This window comes from Electrophorus electricus, chromosome 23 (assembly GCF_041902795.1).
Source record: "Electrophorus electricus isolate QZ-2024a chromosome 23, ASM4190279v1, whole genome shotgun sequence".
NCBI lineage: Eukaryota > Metazoa > Chordata > Actinopteri > Gymnotiformes > Gymnotidae > Electrophorus > Electrophorus electricus.
The window spans coordinates 9891962-9914781 of NC_137519.1; the positions used below are offsets into that span (position 1 = coordinate 9891962).

General features: G+C 45.6%; 1 protein-coding gene across 7 annotated transcripts in view; it reads left to right on the forward strand.

Annotated features, from left to right (window-relative positions):
- Nucleotides 1-216: 216 nt before the first annotated feature.
- The window catches only part of znf536 (zinc finger protein 536), a 172656-nt gene continuing 150052 nt past the window's right edge, over nucleotides 217-22820 (forward strand). For 3 of the 7 annotated variants that reach the window (XR_014119476.1, XM_081705882.1, XM_081705881.1), the window contains exons 1-2: nucleotides 975-1441; nucleotides 8541-8592. The gene's annotated coding sequence lies outside the window, so the exon portion shown is untranslated. The other 4 variants (XM_027004754.3, XM_081705878.1, XM_081705883.1 and 1 more) reach the window with 4 other exon arrangements.

Genomic DNA, 22820 nt, shown 5'->3' on the forward strand with positions numbered 1-22820 from the left:
TTGATACTTTTTTATTATTATCAAACCGTTCCCATAATTACGCCATAATCATTATATAATCATACAACAAAGACTCTATTGAAGCAGCAGCTTTTGTCAACTCCGGGACATTGAATGTATAATTGTATTTTTCTGCTTCTCTTTTCCCTATAGAAGCATAATATATCAAGCTATCCTCACGCGAACATTCGCCTGGGTGCAGGGTCGGCCTGAGCTCTAACTATCGCTGAAGTTTAGCCACAAAGTTTTATGTCCCCATCGAAGTACCTTTACAAAGGACATTTTCCCACGTTACCTCTAGTCTATTTGCGAGAGCGAGCAGCGTGGAGCCCTTTCTTACTGTTAAGTGAAGAATGGGGTTGCTGTTTATGCGCCCCGCCGAGTGCCAATTTGATATGATATTTACAAACAGATATGCTTTTTATCCATTTTTCTTAAAAAGCTCTCCTTAGCCCTGTGTCAATATAATTCTCGTCAGGGAAGGAGAAAAAACGCGCTTCCCCCTGGACCGGTGTGCGTTTGTATGCATGCGATTGGCAACATAACTGGCTTATTTACATTAAATACGCCACAAGGTTACAGTGCAGATGAACGTCATTTTATCACTGATTACTTCTCTTAAGCGCTACAGCGCTGACTGACGCTCGGGACGCGCTGTCTTCACTGATTTATCCTGGACTTTTTTTTGGAAGATAGAAGACTTGGAATAGTTCTCCGGAAAGGTAAGAACATATATTTTACACCCAATATGTATTTCCTTGAGGTATGCGCTGAGTATGTTTTCAGAGACGACAGGCATCAAAGCCAATTACGCGGCGTCTGAATAAGAGGACTGACAATGTGAGTAGGGTTCTTAGAAAATAGACATATTTTAATAAGAGTGTTTACGGGTAAGTCAAGGTCAATAAGATGATGCGATGTAGTAAATTCTTCTGTGAATCTCTTCACATGGGAGAAGGGACGATTAGAAATTATTTCCTGCACCGCGGTATTTATCAGTGGTTCAGCTTTTAGCCTCATCAAAGGCGAATGCCGCAAGACCTATCTAGTTGCTGTGAATTACGCTTCGGACGACAATGGAGTGCTTTTTTAACGGTACAATGCATTTCACCTACCAGATAGGGGGAGTCCAAGCTGGAAGATGGAAATGTCTTGTGATGCAGGCGATCAGTATCAATGAACACGTTTATACCGAGAAAAAACTGAGCGAATAAAATAAAACGCGCTTTTTTTCTTTACTCGGGATGCGTGCGGAACTGTTGGAAAGGGATCCTGGAGCGGACTATCGTAACAGGTCCGAAGCGTACACTTTTCCCCCTTCAGCGTAGGAAAACGCTCAGGTCAATCATGTGGACATGCTTCATTATTCAATGAACACAATCTTTCCCAACGCATCGTTTACGCGCTGGAGTTGCTTTTATACGTCGCGATAAATTTAAAGGTAAGAAGTGCCATGATTATGAGCGGGGGTTCGGGATTCAGTATGCTTTAACTCGAGTGTGATTCGCTACTTAAAAGTGAGAGGTCAGTTAGTATAAATGTATCTGTGCCGTTACATTCCGGCCGTTCTGTCTGTGATTAAGAAGACACGTATAATTAAATATCTAAAGCGGTGCCGCTTTCATGCACGGTTGTCGGGGATAAAAGCAGCCTGATATCGAAAGCAACTGGGAAGACATCGGACTCTGCTTATAAACCAACTCACAAGAAACCGTTATATCTAATTTCATTTTCGTAATGTATGTTTTGACAACATCGTTTCTACATCTCACGTACAGTGGCAATCAAAGGTAGGCGACGCGTAAAAGTGATGGGTTACTGTAATACTCCCCTCCTGTTTGCTACTGCTGGCTAACCAGGGATATGTGGCTAAGAAACTTTTCTCTTCCCGAATCTCTGCTCAAACTTTGTCGGTTCACCTCAAGGGATTGCATTTGGAATTTCAGCTAACCTGAATGCAGATCTTTGGAGAATTAGGATCAAAGTTATCCCGTGCATGCCATGTGTCAAAACTTGGGAGATGGAAGAGCCGGTGAGACCTGCCATTTTGTGCTGTGATCGACCTCTTATGAATAGAAGCCTCGCATTATGCTTTGAGGAACGTTATGATGGCATTCAACAACTGAGGGGTAAATGTCATATGAGGCTTAAAAACCTTTTTATCTGACGCAAACATGCATGTCTCCACAGAAAATGAAGGTTTTAACGACTGTTGAAAATGTAGTCCGATCTGGAAAATAATTTATTTCAGAGGAAAACAGAAAGTTGCAAGGTTTCAGCGTGAGAGAAAAGGAGCCCAACACTGCGATGTTAACATAATGAAATATGACATTTAGGTATACAGAGGTGATCGTTTCTTTTAATTCCCACCATAGATTTTCTAGACGTTGTTGGGGATTTAGAGTAAATTAACTTCACGTTTTGTTACATTCGGATTTAATAACTTTAAAAATACCTCTAACACAATATTTAAAACATGCTCAGAATGATAAATAGGATGCGAAGAACAGTCCTGTCTTACTGTTTATCAAGTGCACGCTCAGATAGCAGCTTAATCATAAATATGGCGAAAACCCTTTACGAATATCTACAAAGCAGCACGGTCTGTTAAGTCTATTAGAATAACTTGTAAAGGCAGGATGCAGGTGTCTCTGCTGTTCCCACTGTAAGTTTTTAAGGAGACGTTCGACCATATAAGGAGATATGACCCCAGCAAGAGTGAAGCTGCTTTAGAACTCGTGGTACATTAATAAAAGTCAACAATTGTTCACCAATAATGTTCATGTTTTTATTCCTTTTTGTTTTTTTTAATTCTGATTTTTTATTTTGTTTTTTGTATGTTGGAATGAGGTAACCGTTTCCCCTCGCATTCATGGTAAAAGGAAGAGACAAGTGCGGAATGTACAGATGGACAGTATAAGAGACCGTCATTGTTTAACGGTATTTGCTAGGCGGATATTATGTCTGTAACAGTGTCTGGGCGTAGACATTTTTGTCAGCTCTTTTCATTTTCTGATTTGAGATGCAGTCAGCTCACATGCTCAAAAACCTCCAGCATTCGACCCCTTACATATGTGGGGTCACCTTCGACATGTGTGGTGTTTTGGAACAAACAAATTAATTTAAATTAAAGAAATTATAAACACCCAGATAAAAGAGACACATGGTGCATTTTGATGCTTGAGAAGCAAGGAAGAAGAAAATTATTTAAGGAAGACTGGTGCTGTATGTAGATATATTCAAGTCTGTCTACGCAGGTTTTAGGCCATTGTGTTTAGACTAGTGCTTACTTTATGCCTGCAATTAATGTGACTAATTTATCACTATATTTACTTAACATGAAAAACTCAGGGATGAATGATTGTTCATGCATTTGTTTAATTGTCTTAATACTTTTTTAATATAGCTGTGCTCTACCTTCTAATATCTGACTAATTAACAAATAAACATCACTAATATTAATACACAAGATATGCTTTAGTCAAATTGATATTTGTGCTGATCATTTGATTAAATTGGCAACAATTTCACCATCATTGTAACTGTAATATCACTAACATTTTAGGGCATTATACGTGGCCCCATGAATTCCATCATTATTCAGATGAAAAAAAGGCACCCCTCAAGTCTTTTAAATGCAGTGAAGGAGGAAGTGGAGACTCCTGTGAATATGCTCTGCCAATGGAACCGATAGCAGTTCGCCGGGGCTAAACAGCCCAAGCCAATCCTGTCAAAATGTCTCCTCCCTGGTGCCTGTGTTCTCATTTACATATGCGTCCTGTGCTCGTGCGGTGGGCAGGGTATGCATTGCGCGGCAGGACTTGGCAGGCTCCGGGCCGTGTCTGTGCGTCCACCGGTCCCGCTCCCTGGCTGAGCCGGCCGTGGTGAGGTGCTGATCTCTGAGCCCATGCCACAGCTTGCGGCTGCATTGGGAGGCAGGGGCATGGGGCAGGCGCGGGTGGCCCCGTTCCTCTCTCTCTCTCTCTCTCTCTCTCTCTCTCTCTCTCTCTCTCCCCCTCGCTCTTTCTCTCTCAGACCCCCCCCCCCCACCTCACTCTTCAGGCCTGTCAGTCTCCAGCTCAGCCGACTGGATCCGGCCCGGAGCCTCGGAGACGTGATCAAACAGCCATTCCACACTTAAATGCTTCTCTGCTCCTTTTAATTGGAGGAAATTGTCTTCCAGATGCCCGGGCCCTAGCCAGGCTGCTCTGGGGGGACGGAGTGGCAGCAAGGCCGGGACGATTAGGTATTAATTGATATGTGCTGTGGAGACCCCCCCACCCCACTCCTGCGGTAGCCCACCTCCCCTCCTTGCCTATTCCGAAGACGAAGGCCTTTCCCCATGTGGTCACGGAATCCCTCCACGTCCAAACAACTATGTTTGTTTGTTTGGTTGCTTGCAAGGTGCTCGGGGGCTACCACACTGGAGCAAGTTTGTGCTGGGGCTTGTTAGTAACCTTGACGAGCAAGGTTAAGTTAACTTTAGGGAAAAGGGGTAATATATTAGCCCTAATGATAACACCACCATGAAATCAGTGTGGACGGGAGAGTTGTATGGTAGGACTCTTTAAAACAGGAGAAAATTTGCATCTATAATTTGTCACAGAATTTTTGCTCATAACCATGATTTGCCATTCTAATCTATTTTGATAACTAAATTAGATTTCACTATGGAAAATCACATTTGATTCATATAATAATAATAATAATAATATTAAATAAATAAATAAATAAATAAATAAATAATACACTTCTTTTTCTTCTTCCTCTTCTTTATTATTATTATTATTATTATTATTATTATTATTATTATTATGTTGTTGTTGTTGTTGTTGTTACTGTTGATACAGTATTGTGTGAAAATACATATTCCACTAATCAACATGTCAGTCGCATGCAAGTTGTAGCTATTATTGGGCATCTCTAAATAATATGTTATAAGTCAGGGTGTGGCCTCACACCGATCTGTAGTAGAAATCCTTTTCCTATTGTCTCACCAGCACACATTTAGCTCGAGCTGCAGTGCCTCGTATTTCTCTTAGGCCTGTCTCTCTCAATTGATTAAGCTTGTAAGGCCCGTCATTCAATATCCGTCATGTAGCGTGGAAGGCACAGTTCATCATGTCATCGCGTGCAACATACGAATGGGAGTTAGTTTGTGACTACTGACAGTTGTCAACTTTTGTCTTTACCAAATAATTATAGTTGAAAAAGAACATTTAATGCTTTGCATGTCATTTAGAGTTGAGCGCTGATTTGTGAAGCATTCTGCATGCGTTCGAGTGCCGGAGAGTGAGCGAGAGAAAGAGAGGGCTAAAGAGTAGAAGTTTTTTGAGCAGGCTAATCACAGACGTCAGTGTGTGATCTAAGAATAAAGAGTGCCCTGACAGATGAGGTGGTGCCGGATGAGCTTGTCTCCACAGTCTCATACCAGGGTGCCACCAGAAAGAACGTCTGTCTGTCTGCCGAGAGAGAGAGAGAGAGAGAGAGAGAGAATGGACCCAAGATAATACATTGTGCTCAACCTCACCCGGAGGCACTTTCCATGAGGAAAAATCTATCGAGTAATGCTGCTTTTAGGGTTAGTGGGAAATGCAGAATAAGCATACATCACAGTAAAACCCAGTGCAAGCACAGATGACATAGCTGAACAGATGTGTGCAGATGTTTCATATTCAAGTAAGTTTTTTCCACTCGGCTCTTAATTCATCTGGAAGAGAGAACGGCTGGGTAGAAATCACAAATCACTCCTGCCACGACCTTTTATTTCTCTCTCTCTCTCTCTGTCCCTCTGTCTCTCTTTACCATTCTTTCCATTTTCCTAAGAACAAAAGAGAAAGAGAGAGCCAGCCAGAGTGTCTAAGTGTGGGGATATCATACAGACAGTACATACAAGATCACCTGATCGATTCTGGTAGATTACCTTACTCATCAACTAAACCACCTCAAAATAGCTGAACAATTATTTGTTTATATGTTGATTTATTTTTCAGTGCAACTTTAAAAAAAGTAAAATATAATAGAGTGGCGGTCTCAACTCCTTGGTGTTACGGCTTTACTCGAGACAAAAGGTGTTTTAAGAAATGTAGCTATAGCAGTGGAAATTCTCCAGAGCTTTACGATAGCCACATTCTTAGGGCGTGATCTAATGCTGTTCGAACTTGTGAAGCATGTTATATGCACTTTTATGTGATCTGTGAAAGCGAGCCTGGATGAATGACGCTCGATGGCAGCCCTTCTCCATCTGGGCGGTTCATGTGAGGAGGCAGGGTCTGGAGGCAGGGCTTGGAGGCGTGAGGCGTGAGAGTGAGGAGGCGGGACCTCGAGAGCATGTGAGCAGTCCCCTTGGCTGAACAGCAGACCGTGATGAGTTTCTTGGGGTTTACACAGCCTTGAGAGAGAGAGAGAGAGCTGGACAGCCGGACAGCCCTGACTCGGGCCTTGCCCTTTGGCCGACGACAGCCACCTCATGTCCGCCATCCCTCGCTGCCTCTCTCTCTGCTGCTCTTGTGCGCCACCATGCTTCTGGGATCTTGCCTGTGCAGCCTGATTCTGCGCTCGCTGACTGCACTTGAAGCTCTTTGGAGGATGGACTTTTTAAAGCTGGTTTTCCTCCGTGTCGCAGGGTGAGAGAATGAGTTGCTGCCAAGCAGGCAAGAGGCACAAAATTACAGCCATGTCATCTCACCAGACAAGGCATTTCGCAGCTAGGCAACTGTCTGTCAATCACAGGCCCAAAGCACATGGTGCCGTGCCGATTTGCATTCTCCGCAGACCTCTTAAAATACTGACAAATATCTGAAAGGCCACGGATAGCGCCAGATACCTCTATTACCTCTGAAAGCAGAAGCTAAAGCTAACACATACCAGTGCTAGGGGATGTCCTGAAATAATCGGGCAACTTTAATAACGCCTGCTCTTGAGCTGTTTCCAGGTCATGACCCTGGCGAATGGTGCCGCCCCCCCCCCCATCCCCTAGTGGGAGTAACAGGTCCCCTCAAGGGGACTGGGCAAGATGGCTGCCAGAATAGAGTAAAGAGGGCCCCTGCACCTTTAATTATGATCAAGAGGTTTTCTCCAAAGGACGGAGGCGTAGCAGTTATGTTGCCTCGTAAATCTGCCCCTGATGCCGTATATTGTGTTGAACTATTACTGTACACTATTATATTGCATATTCAACTGGCTCTTCAGGACCTCATTTGCATAATTGGATCTTTAATGAAACTTGCCTTGTGGAACAAAAAAAAAAAAAACTAGCTGAGGAGAGGTGAAAAAACATTTTGGAATTATAGGCAAACCCGTGTATTTGTTGGGAGAAGTTGTACTTGTGTTTTTTTTTTTTAAAAAAGCATGTTTTACAGAGAAACACAGAGGGCAGCAAAGTGACCTGTGCTATACACACACTCTTTTTTTACACACACACACACACAAACACACACACACACACATACACACAAACACACACACACCCACACCCACACATACACTCACATCAGTGGTGGTGCTACAAATAGGATGAGAAGTGCTTCTGAAAGCTGTACATTCTCAGCCAGGTCTCGCGGGTTATTACTACAATAGCTGGATTTCTTTAGCCTGGGGGATTTTAGGTTTTCTGTCTCCACTCATTCTCTCGACTTGCTACCCAGGGAAGATGGGTCCTTTGTAGGGAAACCCGCACCGCTTGCCTGTTGGAATTCCACTGCTGCAAATATTTTGACAATTTCTAGCCATGAGCAGTCGGTTTTTAGACAAGCAGTGGCTAGGACCGTCCTGCTTGTGCCAAACGTGTTAAGGTTGGCTGTTTAGGGTCCAACTGTTATTTTTAATTTTTTTAGTTTTTTGTAGTGTGTTTGTCTTAATGGCGTGTTATTTAGGCTAACTACAGCAGTGTAGTTATATTTGCATATTTTCCTTCAGTGCGTGATACTTCATGTTCCATATATCCCCTGATTTATTCACCTTCTTTAATGGTTTTTTTTTTTTTTTGTTTTGTTTTGTTTTTTCCTCCCTTGACTTATGCAGGTGAAGGTTAAAATGCTGATAGGGGAGCTTTTGAACCAATGTGACAGTCATGGTTGATGAAGTGTTATTTGTCCTGACTTTGAAGGACCTATCATTTAAAAGTACACAAAGAGTAGAAACCTTTTAAGTGGTGTTATAACATCAGGTGCTTTTCTTTTTCTCAGTAGAAAGGGGTGGCAGGGTGACTGGTGTTAATCAGGAGCACGGTTAAAAAGGCATATTAGTTAAATGACGATGATTGCTCCTGTAAAGAGGAGAGGGCCAGAGACACACGGGTGACCCTGCTTTAGGAACAGGAGAGCAGCTCATCTGGCTGTGGGGTTCACATGTGGAGGTTAGAGAGTAGAGACAGTGAGCAGGAGTGGGAATGAGGCATTAAAAAGACCTGCACAAGCTGTGCCATAGCTGTCATTTATACTACATGTGCGAATGAGACTAATCTCTCTCTTTCTCTTTCTTTTTCTCCTTCTCTCTCTCTCTCTCTCGCTCTGTCTCTGTCTGTCTATCTCTTTCCCTAGACTCTTGGGAACTTTGCTCTGACGCTGTGATACATCCCCTGCTATCTCACAGGTAGGTCCCTCTTATTGTTATGCCCATAACATATCCCTTTATGTTGTGCACGCACGCACACACACACACACACACACACACACACACACACACACACACACACACACACACACACACACACACACACACATGAACACACACCTCCCCCACCCCCCCACCCACACACACAAACACACCCACCCACCCACACACACACACACACACACACACACGAACACACACACCCACCCACCCACACACACACACACACACGGTCAGAGTGCTTTTGCTGTTGATTCTCCCGGTAATGATGTCACAGCGATAGTGGAGGAGAGCAAATGTCTCCTGATTCCACCATTTAACGGCTGGCTGAATTGGCTGATAATGATAGCATTGGCGTCTCCAGCCGCAGAGACAGATCAGACCCTGGGAATTAGCAACAGAAAGAGAGAGAGAGAGAGAGAGAGAGAGAGAGAGAGAGAGAGAGAGAGAGAGAGAGGGAGGGGATGAGAGGGAAAGGCCAGGAAAGGGAGAAAGGGAGAGCAAGAGCCTGGCACAGAGAGAGAAAGAAGAGAGAGAGAAAGAAGAGAGAGAAAAAGATAGAGATGTACAGAAAGAGAGAGACAAGTGGCAGTAGAAAGAAAGCTCGAGATCCTGACACAAAGAGGGGGTGATGTACTTTACATATCAGCGCTGTGCTCTTGAACACGCTACCAGAAATGTGTGCGCGCCAGCGTGGATAGCTGCTGCTCGATAGCAGTCAGCAAAATGACCGGCTGCCTGCACAGCTCCTTAATGCGCTGCCACGTCCCTGCCTGTGCTCTGAAGTGAAATATGAGGACGTCAGGTCCACATCTCTCCATCTGACCTTAACCTTAGCACCACATCAAAATAGAATCGGATAAAATAGAATAGAAGAGAATATTGCAGCTTGTTAATAGTTATATTTCATGTCCCAGCTTATTCACACGGAAATAAATGGATTATTTGGTAAAAACTTTAAGCATCTTTGATACTTTTTTTTTTACCGCGTGTGGTTTGTTTTGCCCGATGCTGTTTTTAATGCTTTAGCCTGACCCTGCCTAAATACAGTATAAGGGTCACTTTCTCTCAAATGGCTACTCACAAATATCATTCAAAAAAAAAAGGAAGAAAACATGGCACCATTTAACCTGACAGTATACCTGTTTTTCTGGAAATGCAAAAGTAAATAAGTAGGTCTGAATGTTAATGACCATTGCGGACTTTGAGCACACACTCTTCTGTATGAGTTGCCCTCCTCGGCCCACATTTTCAGGCCTGCACAGTGCTGTCTCGCATGAATGCGAGAGGATGCTCACAGGTTTTTTATCTTTTCTTTTTTAAGGACAAATATTAAATATATAGGTATGTGTTCAGGAAAGCCCCTGTCCAAGGTCGCTTCATTCAAGGATTCTGAGGTGCTCGTTCTTTCAGGAAATCCTCCAGTACCTCAGTGAACATGTGTCGGAACAGGACAGATATACATGCTCTCTGACACACAGTCATTCCATCACACAGTCACAGTCATGCAGTCTCTCTGTCACATAGTCACATAGTCATGCTGTTACATAGTCACGCCACCACACAGTCACTCTGTCACACAGTCATGCTGTTACACAGTCACGCCACCACACAGTCACTGTCACACAGTCATTCTGTCACACAGTCATTCCATCACACAGTCACAGTCATGCAGTCACTCTGTCACATAGTCACATAGTCATGCTGTTACATAGTCACGCCACCACACAGTCACTCTGTCACACAGTCATGCTGTTACATAGTCACGCCACCACACAGTCACTCTGTCACACAGTTATGCTGTTACACAGTCATGCCACCACACAGTCACTCTGTCACACAGTTATGCTGTTACACAGTCACGCCACCACACAGTCACTGTCACACAGTCATTCTGTCACACAGTCATTCCATCACACAGTCACAGTCATGCAGTCACTCTGTCACAGTCACATAGTCATGCGGTCACACAGTCACACAGTTACTTTGCTCATGATGACTAATGTCACACCTCTTTGAAAAGGTTTTGAAATGTTTCTAGAAGTGTGTTAATGAAAAAAAGAAATAAAGATTTAACTGTTTGGGTTGGAGTTCACAGAGAAAATTAATGGCATTGTTTGAATAAGTTGTATCAAGGATAAGAATGATCATATCAAACGTGAGGTAATGTAGATGCGGCGCTCCAAAGGAATGGCTGCGTCACCATATTCTCTCTGTTCTCACACAGATATCTCTCTTCTTTTTCTGTCTGACTCTGTGTCTCACACACACGCACACACACACACACACACACACACACACACACACACACACACACACACATACATACACACACACACACACACACACACACACAGACACACACACACACACACATACATACACACACACACACACACACGCACGCACGCACACACACACCCACACACACGCGCACGCACGCGCACGCACGCACGCACGCACACACACACACACACACACACACACACACACACACACACACACCCACACAGACACACATCTCACCTGCCATCACTCTATGGTAACAGGCATGCTGCTTTGTTTGTGGAGTGCTGTCAGTCCTGTGAAGAGTGTTTTAAGTAACTGCTGCTGAAGGTGAGAGTTAAACAGCATTTACTTCGGGGAATTTGCCTTTATTTATCTGCCTTATTACAGAGAAGTATTTGCAAAGGCCTCTCGTTGAGAATTCCCCAGATGCGCAGCTCTCTTTACACACCTTTTAAGTCTTAAGATGCTTCTTCCCCCTCCTGCTATAGCTCACCTCAAACATATCTGCGCCACTCAGACCCCACCTTCCTTTTCTTGTCTGTTTTTGTTTTCGTTCACATTGCTTTCTCTCTCTCTCTCTCTCTCTCTCTCTCTCTCTCTCTCTCTCTTTAGTCTTGATCACTAGACATTGTTGTTTGTCTCTCAGTTTGCCTGTTTCATTTCTTTGTGATGGCAATTGTGCCAATCGGTGTAATTGGGAGAGTTCTGAGTTAAGCAGGGCGGGCTGTGAGCGTGGGAGGTTGGGGTCCCCGGGGCCACTCTGGAACCCGCCCGACATGATGTGTCCAGGATGGCAGGATCACTGCGAGGTGCCCAAGGTCAAGCGATGGTGTACAGGAGGTATCATGTAAGCGCCCCCCTGAATCCCGCCTGATGGCTGTAGTGGATACAGTCAGTAGCTGAGTACGTCGTGGTCGAAGTAAGGACACTGGGGTTGAGATATCCCCTTCTGACATATCAGAGTCGCGGCTTTGGGTTACTCTTCCGCTTCTCAGAACAAGACATCTTGGAAAACGTGCTGTGCTTCTCTGCCCCAGGTGGTGGGAAGGGCACAATCATTTCCCAAAGTCGTGCGTTAGTTTCCTGTTTACATTTTCCACTATGAGCCAGCGTAACACTCCGCTATTTGTCCTTCTCCAAAAAGCAGCGGTACTTAGGCCAACCACGAGACGTTCTGGTGACACGCTTAACTCCTGCTTTCCCTAAGTCAGAGTGTCATGAACATCGCACACATTATAAAGAGCCTTTTTTATGACAAGTTTAGGTGTCGACGACATGACTCGAGTGTGCGAGGGGGCCCTGCTCTGGTGTTGATAATTAACACTTTCTACTGTACGCGTGGGCCCGTCGTCAGGCAAGTAAAAGATCGTCTCTGTTTAAATTTGCATGATGATGGTACTGTGACCAGTCATCGCTAGATCAACCAGCTAGAAAAGCCTAAGGTTGGGGGAGGAAGATTCATGTTCCCCCTCCACTTCTCCCACGGCCCCTCCTGTTCTCTACCGTCATCGCTCTCCTTCGTGGGAGGTCTCCTTTAAATGGCTAAACCTCAGTCCCCCTCTCCAACCTCCTCATGTCCCGCCGCCCTCCCCCGCTGCTACCAGGGTCCTGAGCTCCTCTCATTTCGGCGCGGGCCGACCAGGGATGCTCAGGAAGACTCTCCTTTCGTTTATGTGTTTCTGCCCCCTCTCTTGTTCTCTCTCTCTCTCTCGCTCCCACTTTCTCTCTCTCCCTTGTTTCCCCTCTCCCTCTCTCATTTCCTCTCTCTCTCCCTCTCTCTCTCTCTCTGCCCCCTCTCCTCCTCTCCCCCTCGTTTCTCTCTCTCTCTCTGTCTCTCTCTCTCTTTCTCTCTCTCTCTCTCTCTCTCTCTCCCTCTCTCTCTCTCTCTGCCCCCTCTCCTCCTCTCCCCCTCGTTTCTCTCTCTCTCTCTTTCTCTCTCTCTCTCTCTCTCTCTCTCTCTCTCTCTCTCTGCCCTACTGATTGCCATAGCCTCGGGGCCTTCTGCCGCACACTACATTCCTGTGATTATATTAATGGCCTCCCGTGCTGAGTTTGGAGGCAAAAGAGGGCCCGGGCGACACGCGGCTGCGCGCCGGAGCCGCCTGGGAGCCGTCGGGGAGCCGTCGGGGAGCTGGGCCCTGCGACCGCGGGGTCCCGGGTTCAGGGCCCACGTGGAGAGCTGCTGTTGTTGTCCATGCTCCCCTTGGGCTGGCCACTTAACCCTCAATACTTCACAAAGCACCTACGGCAGCTATGGCAGGAACTCAGGGCGGTGGCCGGGGAGAGGGGGCGTAGACATGTGTTCGCCCACGTCTGCTCTGAAACAAGGGACGTTATGAGTAAGACACGCAAATCAGACCCACTGGCTTTTGGCTAAAACTCGCAAAGCTGGCTAATAATTCTCCCCTGAACAGTATTGATCTTTATTTGTTATTACGAGACTTGGAGGCGTTCCTCCATGTTTATTTGTCTTCATTAGAATCTCACAGCACCTGCAGCAGCATTGCAAACACTGTGAGTGTGTGTGTGTGTGTGTGTGTGTGTGTGTGTGTGAATGGGTGTATGTGTGCATGTGGATTTGTGTTATTGCATACGAAAGCTGTCTGCGTCTAATTTTCTGTTGTGTGCCTGTTAGTGCTTTTGTGTAGGCCTGATTTTATTTTGATCATCTATCTTCGTGACTCCTTTTATCCACTTTGAATTAGGCGTGCGCGCGTGCGCCACAGACTGTCATCTACTTCTTGTCCTTATCCTGTAAAAGCGGCGGAATGCATCCTCAAAACATGATCAAGATCGCTGTGTCTTTGCCACTTTGATCGGGGTTCCCCTGCACAGCTTAGGTGTGTGAGCAGCAACACGAGTGTGAGCCGCGAGGGTCTGCCCCTCTCCCTGTGGGGCCGGCCGTTTGATCGAGGGCCGTCCGGCTGGGGCGTGCGAGGAAGAGAGGCCGAAACTGCCAGTGTGCCCCCTCTTCACTGTGCTCACTGCAGTACCTCTCTCTCCTAAATTTTGTTGTCAGGGGTAATCTTAGGAATGATCTTAATCATGGAGGTTCAGTCATTCCAGTGCGTGTATGTGTGTGTGTGTGTGTGTGTGTGTGTGTGTGTGTGTGTATGTGTGTGTGTGTGAGAGAGAGAGAGAGAGAGAGAGAGAGAGAGACAGACAGGAGCAGGAAAGAGGGAGAAGTCAAGACAATGATATAGAGTTTAGTGGAAGGATCAGCAATGGTGTATCTGACTATAATTGGATGAGAAAATTTGAAACAGTCAAGGTTCTCAAGATGTGTTGCGTGATTTTATATAGTGTATTAGTACGGGGCATGTTTTTAATGCACTTCATGTCATCCTTCAAGGAGTGCAGAATATTCACATACTGCAACATGCAGAAGCTGAACACAGTGACACAGTCTAAACATTAAGCAGAGTCTCTGAACAGAGTGAAATGCATTTATAAGCACTGTGTGTATGTGTGTGTCTGTGTGTGTGTGTGTGTGTGTATTGTGATGGGGCAGGGTTCAGTGTGGGGCGTGGGTAGAGGAAGAAGGAATCCATTACATATAAACACCCTTTAAGCAGTGATGGGATGATCCAGTGGGATTAAGAGGGAAATCCTGATGGACGTTGAAAAGCTGACCACACAGAGGAAGGGCGGCACAGCACGGCCCACTGCAGATGGCACACACACACAAACACACACATGCACACATGCACAGACACACACAGACACACATACACACGCACACGCTTAAATACACTCACATACACATACATGTATGCATATTCATACACACTTGCACACATGTATCCAAGGTCCCAAAGAGAGGTCAACCTGAAGGTCTAAGGGCATCTGTGAGGGTGCAAAGTCAAGGCTCAGGATCAAGCAGCTTTTCATGTGCAGGGCTGAGAAGTGTTATTGTGTGCTAGTATAATCAGTCTAAACCTAAATAAAAGCAAACAAATTCAGTAAGTATCTAAACTACTGCACTTATGGGATGGTCATTACAGTCAGCAACATAGCACCAATTATATATATATATATATATATATACACACACACACACACACACACACACACACATTCCAGTGAGTCACTCTAGTCTACCGTATTAAGAAATGTCGAGATCTTCAAAATTGCAATGAAGTACATTACACTACAATATATACACACAGCCTTGGGTCTTTATACACAAGCAGTTTTTGGACCCACACAGAGATGTATGTAAAGAGATGGCAGGGTTGTTTAGCACCATGTGTGTGTGTTTGTGTGAGTGTGAGTTTGTGTGTCAGTTTGGGTTTTTTTGGTGTGTGTGTGTGTGTGTGTGTGTGTGTGGGGGGGGGTTCAGGGGCAGATCCACCCCCCACCCCCTGGCCCCCGACCATTAGGTATGCGTGGTGGCATCCACACATCTTGTCTCTATATTATTAAAAGTAGTTTGCCCATAGGCTGCTTCTGTGCTGAAGGAAGTTGGACAGATGGCCATGTTTTTTTAATAGATCACAGCCATAAGTAAGGCGAGGCTGAGGAAGAGGAAGGGTGATAGCACCAGTGCTCTCCACTTAGCACCAGCTCTGCTCGAGCGGGACCACACCACGTGCAAACGCGCTTCTATCCTTAGCCCGCACGGCTGGATAATTAGACGAAATAGTTCCTGAAAATGAATCCGCATTTTTCCGCTCAGCACTGGGCTAAACACCGATGCGTGTTTGCTCGGCAGCCTGTCCCACTGTTCCATGCTTATGAAGGGCGTATGGAAACTGTGTTATTAAGCTTATGAAACTTGAGTGCCCTGGTATTATGCTCCGTAAGCCACCCCGGGCCCCTGCCTCCTCGTCCCTCTCCCCCCACGCCTTGTTTTCTGCGCTTGACTGACTGTTGCTCATAACAGGATGTTAAATATATAGCAGAGGGAGAGAGAGAGAGAGAGAGAGAGAGAGAGAGAGAGAGAGAGAGAGAGAGAGAGAGAGAGAGAGAGAGATTATGTCTGTATGGTTGCTCTGTGCCTTGATGTATGCACCATGTCAGGCAGCCATAGTCTCCTGGGTAAAGAATGATAGTTCAAATACCTACCATCTCTCCCCTGGTGCTCCAAATGCTCGCCTTTGAAGTTTTTATAATCCATCTGTCATCTTCGAGTGGGGAGGGCACATGTTCTGTACTGCTCAATTACAGAATTTTCCTTTTGCCAGCCACAACGAGAGAGGAAACGAATAATATGGGTGCGAACCAGGGAGAGGGAATGAGAGAGGAAGAAAGAGAGAGAGAGAGACAGAGAGAAAGAGAGAGAGAGGAAGAGGTAGGCTAGGGAAACAAAATTTGAATTCAGTTCATTCTTCCGCACTTGATCACCCTCCTATCCCACTCTCAGTTTGTCAGCTTTTGAACAGGAGTGTGTGTGTTGTGGGTGGAAAGCTTAAACTGCTTCCTACTGTCACAATTGCAAAAAGCCTGATTGAACGCTTATTGTTTCGAGAAGGTTGATTTTGATCGATCTTTTAAGATGAAAACCGTCTTTAGCTCTTTCAGGCTGATCACATTCAGGCTTTTCACACTGTTATGTTCTTTGTGAATATTGCTTTTATCTGAAAAAAGTCATGGATGAAATTAGAATAATGAATAATGAGAATGATTTTAATATTCCTCTTAAGGATGCATGGTAGATGGTGGGTGGAGCCTGTTTGATGTATATTGTAATGAAGCTTCTCACGATGCTTGATGGTAAAATTTTTTTAATTAGAAAATACAGCTTGAGGTTTCAGGTTTCAGAAAGACAGAGAGAGAGAGAAAGAGAACGAAAGGGAATGACAGAGTGAGCGAGGGAGAGTGAGAAGTTCACATGCTGTTCCTCAAAGAAAGAGAGAAAAAGGCAAAAAGACAAATGCTTATTTGAAGGTAGGAACACACAGCCACCATCACCACTTAATATTTGACTTTTTTACTTCATGTGTAATCTAGAGTAGAACCAGAACCTCACAGAAGATGAAAGATTGCAGCAGGCCATGATGAAAAGAAATTTGACATTCTTTTGTTGCCTTTGAAACTTCAATATTTGGGCGTAATTGTTTCGTAGGCATTATATATCTTCATTTGTGCCGGAATAACATGTTAGGATTTTTTCCCCTGTCTAAATAAGAGCATCACCCATCTGGTTCTGGAGCCAGCCCTGGCCTCCCGCTCATCGGAGGAATAATACACGTCCTAATGACTTCCACATATTTGGAAATCTCCCTTTTGAAATTGGTCTTGGCAGATTATTTGCAGGTACTTGAGTTGCATCTGTTTGCAATTTCGCAAATGTGGAAGACTTTAATGCAACGCTCTCAGTTTAGAGAGAGGGGGCTATTCTGATCCCGGGGTAGCACCGGCTGTCACCACACACACCAAAAGACCCTAAATCAATAAAATGAAAGGAAAAAAAGAAAGAAAAAGCCTTGTACTTTCTGTCGACCGCTGAGGGTGGTCATGTGATTCTTGGAGAACAGGCTCTCGGTGGGTCCATATAAATGTTCCTCTAAGAGGCTAAGACATAGGTAGTGAGTGGTGAGACAGCCAGTCCAGGCAGTGGTGAGATATGCTCACTGCTGCAGTTCCTGCTGAGTTTGGGTCCAGCACTGTTGAGGGAAGAGGAGAGGAGATGCTCCATAGAGCATGTGGCTAGCAGCTGACCTGCTTATGCCATCTCTCTGCTGCTCTCCTTCTCTCTTGCCCCTCTCTCCTTCCCTCTTGCCCCTCTCTCCTTCTCTCTTGCCCCTCTCTCCTCCCTCTTGCCCCTCTCTCCTTCTCTCTTGCCCCTCTCTCCTCCCTCTTGCCCCTCTCTCCTTCTCTCTTGCCCCTCTCTCCTCCCTCTTGCCCCTCTCTCCTTCCCTCTTGCCCCTCTCTCCTTCTCTCTTGCCCCTCTCTCCTCCCTCTTGCCCCTCTCTCCTTCTCTCTTGCCCCTCTCTCCTCCCTCTTGCCCCTCTCTCCTTCTCTCTTGCCCCTCTCTCCTCCCTCTTGCCCCTCTCTCCTTCTCTCTTGCCCCTCTCTCCTCCCTCTTGCCCATCTCTCTTTCTCCCCATCTCTCACTTTCTCTTTCGGTATGAAACGCTGTGTCTCTCCTTCGCTGTCACGGGCACAGCATCAGCACACACGTGCTCCCTCTTGCTCACCCAGCACAGTGTAACTGTATAGGAGGTTACAGTTACAGTCGTTGCAGATCTCAAGACTGTTTGTTCACTTTGTTGCAGAAAAAAAAAGAAAAAAAAACAGATATGAAAAGGCAACAAAATTAACTCCTTTGTTTGGTGTTTTTTTGGGAAGATTTTTTTTTTTTATTAGGACCAAGAAGCACAGCAATGCCAGAAAAGGAATTATGTTGAAAGTGTATGCCTTGCAACTTTCTCCCTGTTGGAAATGTTTATTTGAACAGTAAGCTCATGATTTGAATATTTGTAATCCATGCTTAAATTTACAGGCCAGATGAACTTTTTGGCAAAGAATTGCAACCATAAGTAGGATTTTCTCAAAAGCTTTACAAAAATTTAAGCCATTTGCATGGCTTATCTAATTTGGAGGCGTTCAGGGAGAGGGAGGCTTGCTTTTCTCTTTTGTTATTTTCATACCTTTGAAAAGAAGTATTGTTCGACTTTTAATGTCTATGCATACCTTAGCCAGTATTCCACGGACACCAGCATTCAAGCCACTTAGAGGGAAAGAAAAGGACAAAAAATAGTGGGAGAGGAAAAAAAAGAAAAGAGGAATACATAAGTACATATGTGTGTGTGTGTGTGTGTGCGGGGGGGGTGAAAGGGCGATTTGTGCACAGGGCCGGGCACTGGAGTGGTTTTCCTAAACGTTCAATTCAAATGAGTTTACTGGGCACTGACTTGTAATGCGGCGAGAGGCCACCCATCTTGGAGGCTGGGCCGCTGCCGTTCAGCTCCGTGCGATTTCTTAAATGATGCTAATCAGTCCGGAGGGGCCTGGCCTCTGTCCCTCATCACTTTTTATGGAATTCGCGATCTGCTGAGAACCAGAAATTAGATGCGTCTGTGCACATGGGATGTGTGTATGCGTGAGAGTGTGTTATCTGTGTGTGTGTGTGTGTGTTCATGCACATGTGCGGGCATCTTTGGGGGTTAACAGGAATCATATTAGTTGAGTGTTGAGAAAGACAAACCGGGCTTTTCCCATGAACACGGTGGCAAGAAACAACCTCTTGATTTAGCTGCTGTCCTGTCTTCTTGTGGACAAGAAAGAAATATCTTTTGATGTATCTGAATTTCTGTGGCATGTTTATGCGTTTCTGCATACAAAGCATATGAGTCTCTGTGCTTCTCGCGTATGAGCCAGTCTCTATTCTAGTGCTTCTGTTAGATGTGTGTGTTAATGCAAAGAATTCTGATACCTTTCTTTTGTAAACATCAGCATGTTCTCCCTAAGTGTGTGGGTGTGTGTGTGTGCATGTGTGTGTGGGGGTGTATGTGTGGGTGTGTGTGTGTGTAGTGCTGTTAAAACACCAGTTAGATAGATAGCTCATTCTGTGGTCTGGCCCCTGGCCTCATCTTGTCTCACTCTTGGAAGTGTGTGACTATATATATAGTTTGATAGTGTGGGATAGAGGCTCTGAGGAGGCCAAGCATGAAGCCATGGACTCGCCTGGGACGGCAGGGGCACCAGGGGGAGTCGAGCCCAGGCCTGCTGAAAGCAAACACAGGCTTCTGGTCTGGATCTGGAGGGATGGCACAAGGGCTCTGGCTGCTAACACACGAGCATCATCTGGTCCAAACTGCTCATTATATCAGCACGACCATACTCTCCCCAGCCAACTGAGACACGCTAAACACCCACTGACACACACGTTAGCACACACACACGAGTGCGCACCGCAGGCGCACACGTACGCGCACACACACACACACACACACACACACACACACACACACACACACACACACACACGCACACACACACGTACACACACACATGTACACACACACTTAGTCACACGTCAACATTCACGAGCCACTGGCATATTTACACATATGCTACTCAGAGTTTAATATGTAGGCAGCGAAAAACACACACACACACACACACACACACACACACAAATTGTAACATTAATATGCACTCTCATTTGCACAGAACAAAGAGCCTGTCTGTCTCCACCTGCCTAGAGAATAGGTCACTCTGATATGTAATATCCAATGGAAATATCATTCAAGTGTAGGTGGAAGCATTAAGCATATTTCACAAAGGACAGTTTCAGATTCCTTTTGCTCCCATCTGGGAAATGAGAATATGGTACAGTAAGTAAGAAAACACGCACACACAAGCGCATGCATATGCACACACTTACGCCCACACACACAAACACACTTCTCTGATATGAAGCAAAGCATGGAGAGGTAAGGTCAGAGGAACGAAAATGAAAAATAATGGAGAACAACAAATGTGTTAATGAAAGATGAAATAAAAGCGTGATGCATTTCAATAGCACATTGTAACACAAGTGCTTTGTAAATCACACTGTTGAGAGCTGGCTTAAATGGCCAGTTTAGGACTTCAGATACCTGCCACAGGGAATACACCAAGGTTTTTAGAGTTGAGAGAGACCACTTCACATCACATTGTGTGTGTGCGTGTGTGTGTGTATCTGTGTGTGTGTGTGTGTGTGTGTGTGTGTGTGTGTGTGTGTGATTGTATATTCATCCAGTGATTTGCTTGTGTGTTTTTGAATCTGTGTGTACTATTTGTATTTGTATGCAGATAAATCTGGCTTAAATGTAAATATATGTCTGGTTCTTGGGCATGTGCATCTGGTCTGTGTGGCTGTCCGTGATATGTGTGTATTTGCATGTGTGTGTGCATGTGTGTGTGTGTGCGTGTGTGTGTGTGTCTGTGTGTGTCTGTGTATGTGTGTGTGTGTGTGCATTGTCGAAGCAAGGAGTGCTGCTTAAATAACCTACTTTTGTCTGACAACGGCATCAGTTGTAGAGGTGCACATATGCAGAAAGCTATTTGGAAAGGCATCCTCGTGCCTGTCAGCTTTTATTATGCGGGGAGGTGTCATGTTTGTAACGAAGCTGAGTGCAGATGGCAGAGTGGAAGAAATGGATCACTAATTTTAACAATGATTAATGAACAGAGATGGAAAATGAATTACGCTCCACTATTGGAGGCAAGGAATATTCTCTGTGAAAATGTTAACTTCGGCTGCCAGCCGGCTAGAGAGCCAGGCGTGGGGGGTGGCGGGGTGGGGGTGGCGGGGTGGGGGTGGCGGGTGGGGTGGGAGAGGGAGTGCTGATGCTGGTGCAGGAGGGGTGGTTGGGGGGAAGGGGGTGTTAGGAGAGAGGGAGGGTGTATATACACCCCTCTCATCTCTTATAAAGTCAACACATCGCTGCTTTGCTTCTATTACTGTTAGCGCTTTTCTGCACAGGCGCCTGTGGTTGTAACGGGACCTGTCGGTTCCCGGTCCTGGCTCAGTCTCCCGGGAAGCGTGGGTCTGCGGCAGGCAAATATCCCGAGTGGTTTCCCGACTGCGCGAAGCGTGCGTGCGTGCCACTCTTGGGTCGGTGTCGGCTCTGGGCTCTGGAGGATGCTCCCGCACGCCCCCCGACTCGTGCGTGTCCGTTCGTCGCAGGTTGCCTTTAAAGGCGCAATTGTGTCACACCTGGAGCGGCAGCTGAGGGCAGAGCTTGTGGCAGCAGGCGGGAAACCCACAAACATTTGAAATCAAGAAATGTGACTGCTTAAAGAGACAGGAAAGTGCTCATCGAGTTTAACTCGCAATGGCGGAGGAGCTCAGTTTAAGTTCATTCTTGGAATGTTGTGAAGGTGGGGGGGAATAAACACTTTTCCACAAACATCCCCTCCCAATTTTGCTGCTCTCAATTCCCCTTGTGCTTGAAGTTCTGCTTCTGTGAAATCACACCAGGTGGGTGTACATGGTTTTTTTTATAAGATGCAGTGTTATAGATATATGTGCTGTGTTTTGAATCTAATTAAGCTCCTGATGGGAAATACCTTTAAGAAAGAAAAGGAGGGAAAAAAATCACACGTACACACGTATACACACACACACACACACACACACACACACACACACACACACACACACACACACACACACACACACACACACACACAACTTCTTGGAAACAATATAAGTGAGCGCTCAGAAGAGAGCTCAGGTTACCCAGCATATGCTGAGCACTCCGAGAACATACACTATGCCTTTGGTGAACAAGGTAGGCAAAAAGCTCCTGGGATCCAATTTAGAATGTGACTTAAGGCAAGGATGCCTTTGTGTGTGTGTGTGTGTGTGTGTGTGCGTGTGTGTGTGTATGTGTGTGTGAGGCACTGCATGTGCGCTCATCTTGGTGCTGTATTGAAATTGTATAGGGTGATTAGAATTCCCCTTTCAGGCTCTGGGGGTGGCCGTGGTAGAGCCCCACATCTGTGCCTCTGCCCCTGCTCTACTGCCCCGTCTCTCTCTCTCTCTCTCTCTCTCTCTCTCTCTCTCTCTCTCTCTCTCTCTCTCTCTCTCTCTCTCTCTCTCCCCCTCTCTTACTCTCTAGGAGGCCTGCACTCTTAGGGTTACATGCTACTTTAAGGAGATGTTAGGCTGTGTAGTTCACACAGTTTATGCTGGCCAGATTATTTGTGTAGCGTTGAGCAGGAGCCTTTTCAAGCGGGATCGGGTAACGCTGGCTTCATGGGGTTGGACCTGATGTTTCGTTCCTGTCCTTCTTCCTTTCATCCATTCACAACAGTCTGTCTGTTATGATTGCACAGAATGTAATGGTCTATGATTATTTAGTGCATTAATGCATACGATTGAGTTTTTTGTTGGTGTGTGTGTGTTTTGCATGTGCACCATATGCTTGGATTTGCTTTCTGCAGACTTCTTACGTGTGTATTAGTGCGAGTGCCAGTGC